This window comes from Triticum urartu, chromosome 1, assembly GCF_003073215.2.
Source record: "Triticum urartu cultivar G1812 chromosome 1, Tu2.1, whole genome shotgun sequence".
NCBI lineage: Eukaryota > Viridiplantae > Streptophyta > Magnoliopsida > Poales > Poaceae > Triticum > Triticum urartu.
In genome coordinates, this window is record NC_053022.1 from 73,307,496 (window position 1) to 73,318,070 (window position 10,575).

The following is a 10,575-nucleotide window of genomic DNA, read 5'->3' on the forward strand; positions in this document are numbered from 1 at the left end:
GTCAGGGGGGCACGAGGGGCCCACAAGGGTGGAGGGCGCGCCCCCTACCTCGTGGCCTCCTCGAAGCTTCCCTTATGTGTACTCCAAGTCTCCCAGGTTGCTTTCCTTCCAAAAATAAGTTCCGTGAAGTTTCAGGTCAATTGGACTCCGTTTGATTTTCCTTTTCTGCGATACTATAAACCAAGGAAAAAAACAGAAACTGGCACTGGGCTCTGGGTTAATAGGTTAGTCCCAAAAATGGTATAAAAGTGTATAATAAAGCCCATAAACATCCAAAACAGAGGATAATATAGCATGAGGCAATCAAAAATTATAGATACGTTGGAGACGTATCAGATGCTCTTTGTATGTGAGATCATCTTGAACTTCAATCAATTCCGGATCCACTTCACGTTCCAGGTCCTTGAAGCAACGACGAAGTTGTGACACGTGGAAGACGTGATGGACGTGAGAGAACTGAGGTGGCAACTCCAGTTGATAAGCCACCAGTCCACGACGGGCGCGAATACGGAAGGGACCAATGTAGCGAGGAGCTAGCTTGCCCTTGACTCCGAACTGATGAGTGCCTCTCAAAGGAGTGACACGCAAATAAACTTGTTCACCAGGTTGATAAGTTGAACCCCAGTGTTTCCGGTCATAGTTGCTCTTCTGACGGGACTGGGCCGCCTTGAGATTATCCCGGACAATGCAAACCTGCTTTTCAGCTTGTTGAATAATGTCTGGACCAATGAGTGTCCGTTCCCCAGTTTCTGACCAATTCAGAGGGGTTCGACACTTACGTCCATAAAGCACTTCGAAGGGTGACATATTCAAGCTGGCTTAATAGCTGTTGTTATAAGAGAACTCTACATAAGGGAGAGATTCATCCCACTTCTTGCCGAAAGAAATAACGCAAGCCCGAAGCATGTCTTCAAGAACTTGATTGACTCGCTCGACTTGGCCTTGGGATTGGGGATGATAAGTAGTGCTCCAGGTAATATGAGTTCCCATTGCCTCTTGGAAACTATCCCAGAACTTTGAAGTGAAAATACAGCCATGGTCTGAACTAGTCTCCTTCGAAATGCCATGGAGTGACACAATTATGGAGATATACAAGTTTGCTAATTGACTAGCAGTGATAGTCTCCTTGACTGGCAGAAAGTGCATGACTTTTGAGAATTGGTCGATGACGACAAAGATATCATCGTTACCCTTCTGAGACTTGGGAAGGCCAGTGACAAAGTCCATCTGAATCTTATCCCATTTCCATTCAGGAATCAGAAGTGGATGTAGAAGTCCAGCCAGTTTCCGATGTTCTGCTTTGACGCGATGACAAACGTCACATTCTTCGATATATCGAGCAATATCTTGCTTCATCTTGGACCACCAATACTTCTGACGAATGTCTAAGTACATCTTGTTACTTCCCGGATGAATAGAGAGAGGGGTGTCATGCACTTCTTTCATCACCTTCTCTGTCATAAGCTCGAACCGGGGTACTACAATGCGATCTCTGAAGTACAAGGTTCCGTCTTCACCAAGTGAGAAATCTCTTGATTTCTCTAAGGCAAGATCCTTTTTCATCAGATCAACATGAGTATCTTTGGCTTGAGCAGACTTAATAGCTTTCAGAAGAGTTGGTTCCAGGAGAACGTTATTCAGAGAACCCTATGGAACTAGTTGAAGGTTCAGCTTGCATAGCTCTTCATAAAGGCGGGGTTGGGATTTGTAGAGCATATGATTGTTGCAATAAGATTTACGGCTCAGAGCATCGGCCATGACATTAGCCTTACCAGGGGTATAGGATATACCGCAGTTGTAGTTAGCAATAGCTTCCATCCATCGCTGTTGACGGAGGTTCAGATCTGGCTGAGTAAACAAATACTTCAGACTCTGATGATCAATGAAGATCTCGCAATGATTACCAAGAAGGTACTATCGCCATAACTTTAGTGCATAGATAACAACAGCAAGCTCGAGGTCGTGAACTGGGTAGTTTTCTTCATGAGGACGCACTTGACGGCAGGCATAAGCAATCACTCTGCGCTCTTGCATTAGGACACAACCTAATCCTTGACGTGAAGCGTCGCAATAGATGACAAAGTCCTTGCGAGAATCAGGGGGAGCAAGCACTGGGGTAGATGTTATCTTATCCTTGAGTTCCTGGAAACTTTCCTGACACTTCTCAGTCCAATCAAACTTAATGCCCTTGTGTAGTAGATTGGTCAGTGGCTTGGCGATCTTGGAAAAGTTCTCGACAAAGTGGCGATAATAGCTGGCTAGTCCGAGAAAGCTTCTGACTTGCTTGACAGTCTTCGGAGGGGTCCAGTCAAGAATAGCCTGCACTCGCTCTGGGTTCATGTCAACACTATCCTTGGAGATGACATGCCCAAGGTAGGTTACTTCAGGAAGCCAGAATTCGCACTTGGAATACTTGGCATAAAGTTGATGTTCTCGAAGCTTCTCTAGAACAAGTCAAAGATGTTCAGCATGTTCTTCGAATATACCAGGATATCATCCAGATAAACTACGACGAAGTTGTCGAGGTAATCCATGAATATGTAGTTCATCAGACGAGAGAATGTGGCTGGAGCATTGGTCAAGCCAAAAGACATGATGGTGTACTCGTAAGAACCATAACGAGTGACGAATGCGGTCTTTGGAATATCCTCTTCACGAACACGGATCTAGTGGTAACCCAACCTCAAGTCGAGTTTAGAGAATATCGATGAACCAGCCTGTTGATCATACAGATCATTGATCCTAGGAAGGGGATATTTGTTCTGAATTGTAGCTTGGTTGATAGGACGATAGTCTTGGACCAAATGATTCGTTCCATCCTTCTTCTTTACAAAGAGAGAAGGTGCTCCCCAAGCTAAGGAACTTGGACGAATAAATCCACTGCGAAGAGAGATTTATCGATTTCCTCCTTAAGTTCAAGGAGCTCATGAGGCGGCATCTTGGAGGGTCGTTTGGCAATAGGAACAGTGCCTGGTTTCAAGTCGATGACGAACTCGACAGCCCGAGCAGGAGGTATTCCTGGAAGTTCTTCTAGAAAGACGTCTAGGAAGTCGCGAACAAATGGAATCTTTTCAATTCCCTCAAGAGGTGTTGCGTTCAACGCATTCAAGACATAAAGTCGTGCTTCAGCGTTTTGAACAAGTTGAGCATGGTAGCTTACTATCTCATTGGAAGGATGTAGGAGGTGAACAACCTTGGTGGCGCAAACGATAGAAGCAGTATGCACTTTCAACCATTCCATTCCCAGAATGAGGTCAATATTGGAAGACTCCAAAATAATGGGAGAAACAAGGAATTCCAACCCTTCAATCTCAACGGGAATGTCACGACCAATCATGCTAGTTTGACATCGGCCCGCAGGGGTGCGTACCACTATCGGAGTGTTCATGGGCTCGCATCGAATGTCGTGTGTGTATGCAAACTTTTCTGACATAAATGAATGTGATGCTCCTGAATCGAATAAAACAAAAGCCGGTATTGAATTAACGAGAAGAGTACCCGCCACATTGGCAGGCTGGTCTTGAGCTTCATTCAGATCAATGTTGTTAGCCTGCCACAACCATAAGGTCGGGCATTATTGTTGCGGGGTTGATTGTTACCATGACCCGTAGCAGGAAGAGACAGTTGGTTCTGATTCTGAGGACAGTTCCTGGAGCTGTAACCTGGAAGGCCACACTTGAAGCATATACCATCATTGGGGTTGGGATCAGGAGCTTGGGGTGGTATAGCTTGAAGAGGCTACCTCTACGGTGGAGGAGGCAAACGAGGTGCAACATAGGACTGTCTTGGTGCCGGTGCAGTTGGGCGGTACATGTTGTGGGGGATCCATATCCGACGCTTCTGCGCTGATGGGCCTGAAGATGAGCCACTGTCACAGTTGCGCCTGAGGGATCCCTGGTATTCCTGAAGACCAGTCTCAACATGAATAGCCTTGTTCACTAAGGTGGCGAAGTCGGCAAAGTCATGAACGAGAAGTGCTAGCTTGATATCAGGGTGAAGTCCATCATGGAACTTTTCTTGCCTATGAGCATCAGTTGCAATGTCTTCTTTAGCATAACGAGACATATCCAGAAATTCCCGCTGATAAGCATCTACAGTATCGTTGCCTTGGGTGAGGTTGCGGAACTCTCGCTTCTTCCTCTCCATGATTCCCTAAGGAATGAAGCGGGCACGAAAAGCATCTTGGAAATCCGGCCAAGTGATGAACGTTCCCGCGGGTAGGGTATGTCTGTGGCAGTCCCACCATTGAGCAGCGGGACACTTCAGAAAGAATGATCCAAAGGCGACTTAGCTAGCAGGGGCCACACTAGCAGACTCCATTTCATACGTGATGTCATGGAGCCAGTCATCAGCATCAAGGGGCTGAGTTGAGCTGCGGTAGATGGTTGGGTTGAGACGCAAGAAGTCCTGCAAAGTTACTGGGGCTGGCTGTTGATTCATATTCGGATGAGGAAACTGAGCCATCATTCCTTCCATGAACTAGAGATTCAGCTCAAATTGTTGTATCATTCCGGCAAAGAATTCAGGCGGTGGTGGATCGTTGGCACCACGGCCATGACTAGTGATTCTAACCATCCTGCTAACATGTAACAAGGGGTAGTTCAGCATTGAGCATTTGCAAAGACAAGGATCATTCAGGATGAAACATGCATAATGAAAGAGGTACGATGGATACCACTTCGTAGTCAACACGATAGTGTGTGTACTATTCAGAATACTATTCTAAGAACTATGGCTTATCCAACTTTGGGGTGAACGTGGTCACGGGATCCTAATGTTAGAGTTAGTAAATTCGTTTAACCCGAATGGAAGAGAGATCAGAATCCAAGAGTAAAGATCGAGGAGTAAAAGATCCTAATACCACCCAATGGCGACGTGGGCCTGTAAGACACACAGCCATGTTAGTAAAAGTTTTTTTTGTGACTAGACTCAACTTCGGCCAAGGAGTTGGAAAGGGGGCTACTTACAGGCAGTCGGCTCTGATACCAACTTATGATGCCCCCGATTTGACCATACACTAATCATACATGCAATTTTGTACGATCAAGATCAAGGACTCACGGGAAGTTATCATGAAACAACTCTAGACACAAATTAAAATAATACAAGCTTTTTATCACAAGCCAGGGGCCTCGAGGGCTCAAATACATAAGCTCGAAAACACAAGATTTAGCGGAAGCAACAATATCTGAGTATAGACATAGGTTAAACAAGTTTGCCTTAAGAAGGCTAGCACAAAAGCATCTATGATCGAAAAAGCAAGGCCTCCTGCCTGGGAGCCTCCTAACTACTCTAGGTCGTCAGCGACCGTCACGTAGTAGTAGGCACCCTCAGGGTAGTAGTAGTCATCACTGGTGTCATCTGGCTCCTGGGACCCGTCATCTGGTCGCAACAATCCGGTATGGGGGAAAAGAGGTAGCAAAGCAGACGTGAGTACTCATCCAAAGTACTCGCAAGACTTACATCATATCTAAATTAAGTATGCATCTGTATCAAAGGAAATGGGTTGTATCTGTGGACTAAACTACAGAATGCCAGAAGAGAAGGGGAAAGCCTAGCCTATCAAAGACTAGCATCTTCAAGCATCTTGCAGCATATATAAGAGTACAGAACAACATAATGTAAAATAGTAGTAGTGTTATCAACCTCGGCTAGAGATCCTTTCTTGACTCCCTGCGAGAAAGCAATCCCAAGGCCATACTATCCAGTTATCACCTCAAGTATCCAGTTCTAATTGTATCGAACGGTATACAACTCCAAGTGTCCGTTACCGTAGGACAGGCTATCGATAGATGTTTTCTTCCTTGCAGGGGTGCACCAACTTACCCACCACGCTCGATTAACTCCGGCTGGACACACTTTCCTGGGTCATGCCCGGCCTCGGCCAAACAATATGCCGCAACCCGACCTAGGCTTAATAGAGAGGTCAGCACGCCGGACTAAGCCTATGCCCCCAGGGTTCATGGGCCATCTCCCCGAAACTCCTGCACGTTGCGTACACGACCGGTGAGCAGACCTAGCTACCTCCTTAAACAATGTAGGAGCTTACGCAGTCCAACCCGGCGCACGTCGCTCAGTCACTGACGTCGATTAAGCTTCGGTTGATGCATACTACGCAGAACGCCCATACAATGCCCACGTGATGGTTAGTGCTATCAGGCCAGAGGCCCCTCGGATCAAATATCCAAACCGTTAGTGTGTTGGTAGTGCGGTCACGAGCAAAAGACTCACAAAAGATGTGACCCAGTTGCCCCATCTCGAGTACTTGCGACAAGGGCTAAGAATGCCCGGCCATGCCTCGTGTTCAACTCTCGGGTACCCTACAGGTCAACCCGTCTCCACATCACTCACGGGTACCCCTCAGGGTCGACCCGCCTTTCCAAGTAATAGCTGTAAAGTCCAAGTATCCGTGTGTCCAAACATCAGGGGGAAAACCCGAGGAATCACCCCCGGTGAATTCCACTCGATGTAATCATCAAGGTGAACGTAAGAGGATCCACCCTCGAGGTTCACACTTGAGGGGTTCCACGACAGAGCCGTATCGAAAGTGGTTAAGGAGGAAATCATCCTCGATGACTGAGGGAGTCCTGGATTAGGGGGTCCTCGGACAGCCGGACTATATACTTTGGACGGACTAGTGGACTATGAAGATACAAGATTGAAGACTTCGTCCCGTGTCCGGGTGGGACTCTCCTTTCGTGGAAGGCAAGCTTGGCAATTCAGATATGTAGATCTCCTCCCTTGTAACCGACTTTGTGTAACCTTAGCCCCCTCCGGTGTCTATATAAACTAGAGGTTTTAGTCCGTAGGACAGGACAACAATCATAATCATAGGCTAGCTTCTGGGGTTTAGCCTCTACGATCTCGTGGTAGATCAACTCTTGTAATACTCATATCATCAAGATCAATCAAGCAGGAAGTAGGGTATTACCTCCATCGAGAGGGCCCGAACCTGGGTAAACATTGTGTCCCCCGCCTCCTACTACCATCAGGCTTAGACGCACCGTTCGGGACCCCCTACCTGAGATCCGCCGATTTTGACACCGACATTGGTGCTTTCATTGAGAGTTCCAATGTGCCTTCATGTAAAGACTTTATGGCTCCTTCGATCATCGGCAACTATGCAATCCAGGGTGAGGTTTTTCTCCCCGGACAGATCTTCGTATTCGGCGGCTTCGTACTGCGGGCCAACTCGCTTGGCCATCTAGAGCAGATCGATAGCTACGCCCCTGGCCATCAGGTCAGACTTGGAAGCTTGAACTACACTGCCGATATCCGCGGAGACTTGATCTTCGACGGATTCGAGCTTGTGTCAGGCGCGCCGCACAGTCACGACGAGCATGACTTAGCTCTGCCATCAGACGGTGTTTGGGAGACCACACCTGTGGTTACTCCGGCCCTCAATCCGGAGCAGATCGTGCCATCCGAGGACGGGTGGATGGACCCCGCCACGGAGGCTGCACACTCAGCGGCGATAGAGCCGAATACTGACTTCACCTCCTATGAGACCTACGTTATCGGACCCTTGGATTCGTCCCCAGCCACAGGCTGCGAACCGCCTACATCCGTGCCTATCCAATATGATTGGGCACCGATCATGGATTTTACATCCATGGATATTTTTCAGCAATCGCCCTTGGGTGATGTGCTAGATTCATTGAGGACTCTCTCCTTGTCAGGAGACTCTCGACCAAACTATGTCCGGCTCGAGTGGGAAGTGGACGTTGAAGGAATTCGTTCCCCACCCACCACCCACTTAATAGCCACTGTCGACGACTTAACCGACATGCTTGATTTCGGCTCTGAAAACATCGACGATATGGACGACGATGCAGGAGAAGAACAGGAACCACCGCCCACGGGGCGCTGGACAGCCACCTCATCATACGATATATACATGGTGGACACCCCCAAAGAAAGCAATGGCAATAAGGCAACGGAGGATAATCCCCTCGAGAAGCAATCTAAGCACCAGCGTCATCGACGCCGCTCTAAGCCCCGCCATAGCAAAAGCAGCGATACCTGCACAAGAGACAATAACGCTGCGGACAGTGCCAAAGACGAAGACAATCCCCTCCAGCCAGGCTTCGAGCGGGAGGATGGGAAAGCAAGCCCTAAGGAACAGGCGACAGACGGAGAATCAAGGGATGACAATTACATGCCCCTCTCCGAAGGCGAGGTGAGCCTCAGCGATGAAGAATTCATCGTGCCTGAGGATCCCATCGAGCAAGAGCGCTTTAAGCGCCGGCTTATAGCCACAGCAAAAAGCCTAGAGAAAAAGCAGCAGCAGCTTCAAGCTGATCAAGATCTGCTAGCGGATAGATGGACCGAGGTCCTGGCAGCCGAGGAATACGAACCCGAGCGCCCAACCAAAAGTTACCCAAAGTGCAGGTTGCTACCCCAACTCGAGGAGGAAGCATTAAAGCCTACACTACCAGCGTATGACGCGGCTGACCGGCCACCTCGTGGCCGAGACAAAGTGCCATATCAGCCCGAAGTCCAGCCCGCACCCCGTCGCCAGTCAAACAAAAACACCAAGGCCTGGGGCTACATGCAGGACCTGCGAGACGTATTGGAAAACAAAACAAAGCAGGACATACAAGATCGATCTACGGATCACGGGGGTGCGCCCCAAGGCGTGACGACGACCATCACGCCGGATATACTAAAAGCAAATCCGGCCAGGCCGAATACAACAGACAAGACTCGTATGAACTACGTCGTGATATAGCCTGGCACAGAGGCGCCGCACACCCCCTATGCTTCACTGATGAAGTAATGGATCACAAATTCTCAGAACGGTTTAAACCCGTAAACATTGAATCATATGATGGTACAACAGACCCCGTGGTATGGATTGAAGATTTCCTCCTCCACATCCACATGGCCCGCGGTGATGATCTACATGCCATCAAGTACCTCCCACTAAAACTCAAACGACAGGCTTGACATTGGCTGAATAGCCTGCCGGCAACTCCATTGGCAGTTGGGAGAACTTGGAAGACGCATTCCTTCACAATTTCTAGGGCACTTATGTGCGACTACCGGATGCGGATGACTTGAGTCACATAACCCAACAGCGCGGGGAGTCAGCCAGGAAATTCTAGACTCAGTTCCTAACTAAAAAGAACCAAATTGTCGATTGTCCAGATGTCGAGGCCTTAGCGGCATTTAAGCATAACATCCATGACGAGTGGCTCGCCCGACACCTCGTCCAAGAGAAGCCGAAGTCCATGGCAGCCCTCACGACACTCATGACCCACTTTTGTGCGAGCGAGGACAGCTGGCTGGCTCGCAGCAACAACACATCAAGAAATCCTGGCAATTCATATGCCAGAGGTAGCAACGGCAAGCCACGTCACAACAGACACAAGCGCCGCAACAACGGTGACAACGCTGAAGACACGGCAGTCAATGCCGGACTCAGTGGCTCTAAATCCGGTCAGCGGAAAAAGCCGTTCAAAAGAAGCAATCCGGGCCAGTCCAGTTTGGACCGCATACTCGATCGCTCGTGCCAAATTCATGGCACCCCCGATAAACCAGCCAACCACACCAACAGAGAATGCTAGGTGTTCAAACAGGCCGTGTCGGAGTAATGGGCCACGGGAAGGCTAACCCAGGCCCAGAACCTTTCAAGACATTGAGGCAGACTGCACCCCTCGAGACCCCAGGACGAAGAGCCGCCCTCTGAGAGTCGGCGGCGAGGCGGCCGACTGCCCACTCGCGGCCGCGTCCCAGGGACGACTTCAGGATAAGCCGACTCCTGACTGGCGACTTCTAGAGAAGCCGGCCTTGGGGAGTCGGCCCGCGACGCCAACAACCCCCATGCCCTCATAAAGAGGGACGGGACGGGGAGTGGCCATAGTAAGGTCCACTCCCACCCCTTTTCCAAGGGCAGGCGTGGCTACAGTACGCCGTACCCACAGAGATCTCCGTGCGGCGCGACACTATTGCCATGCCGGCCCTGATGTCAGCCCTAGAGGGCGGAGTCCTGTGCCCACGACGGCCTGCTGGTACGACCCAGGGATGATGGGTGCCACCAGTCGGCGGGCGTACGAAAGACGGCGAGAGCGCCACCAGTCGGCCCGGATGGGAGTCGGCCACCAGGAGTCGGCCAACACCTCCCACGGGCCCCACGCGCCATTAATCAGACACGACAGGTAGTGGCCACAGTGATCACCCGCTAGACGGCGGAGCTGTCGCCACGACCTCATGACCGAGCCTGCGTCATTAGAGACACGGCTACAGTAATCCACAGCCGGCAAGACCCGCCCGCGGTGGACGCGGCCTGTCGGCTCCATACCGAGCCAGTCGGCGGGCCCCAGGAGTCGGCGGATAAGACGACGGCCAAAGAGACTGACGGCTGGGCCCGTGCCCAGCCGGATTACCATTGTACCCCTTGGGGTAGGCCTATATAAACCCCCCAGGGCATCCATGCAGAGGGTTGGAATCCATTAGCACTAGACCATGTCATATAGGAAGGAGAGAGCTAGCCTTGCCTTCTCCTACCTCCAAGAAACAGCTCGAGGAGCAACCGTGTAAACACTTCGCCATAGTGATCATGCAGAGACCCCG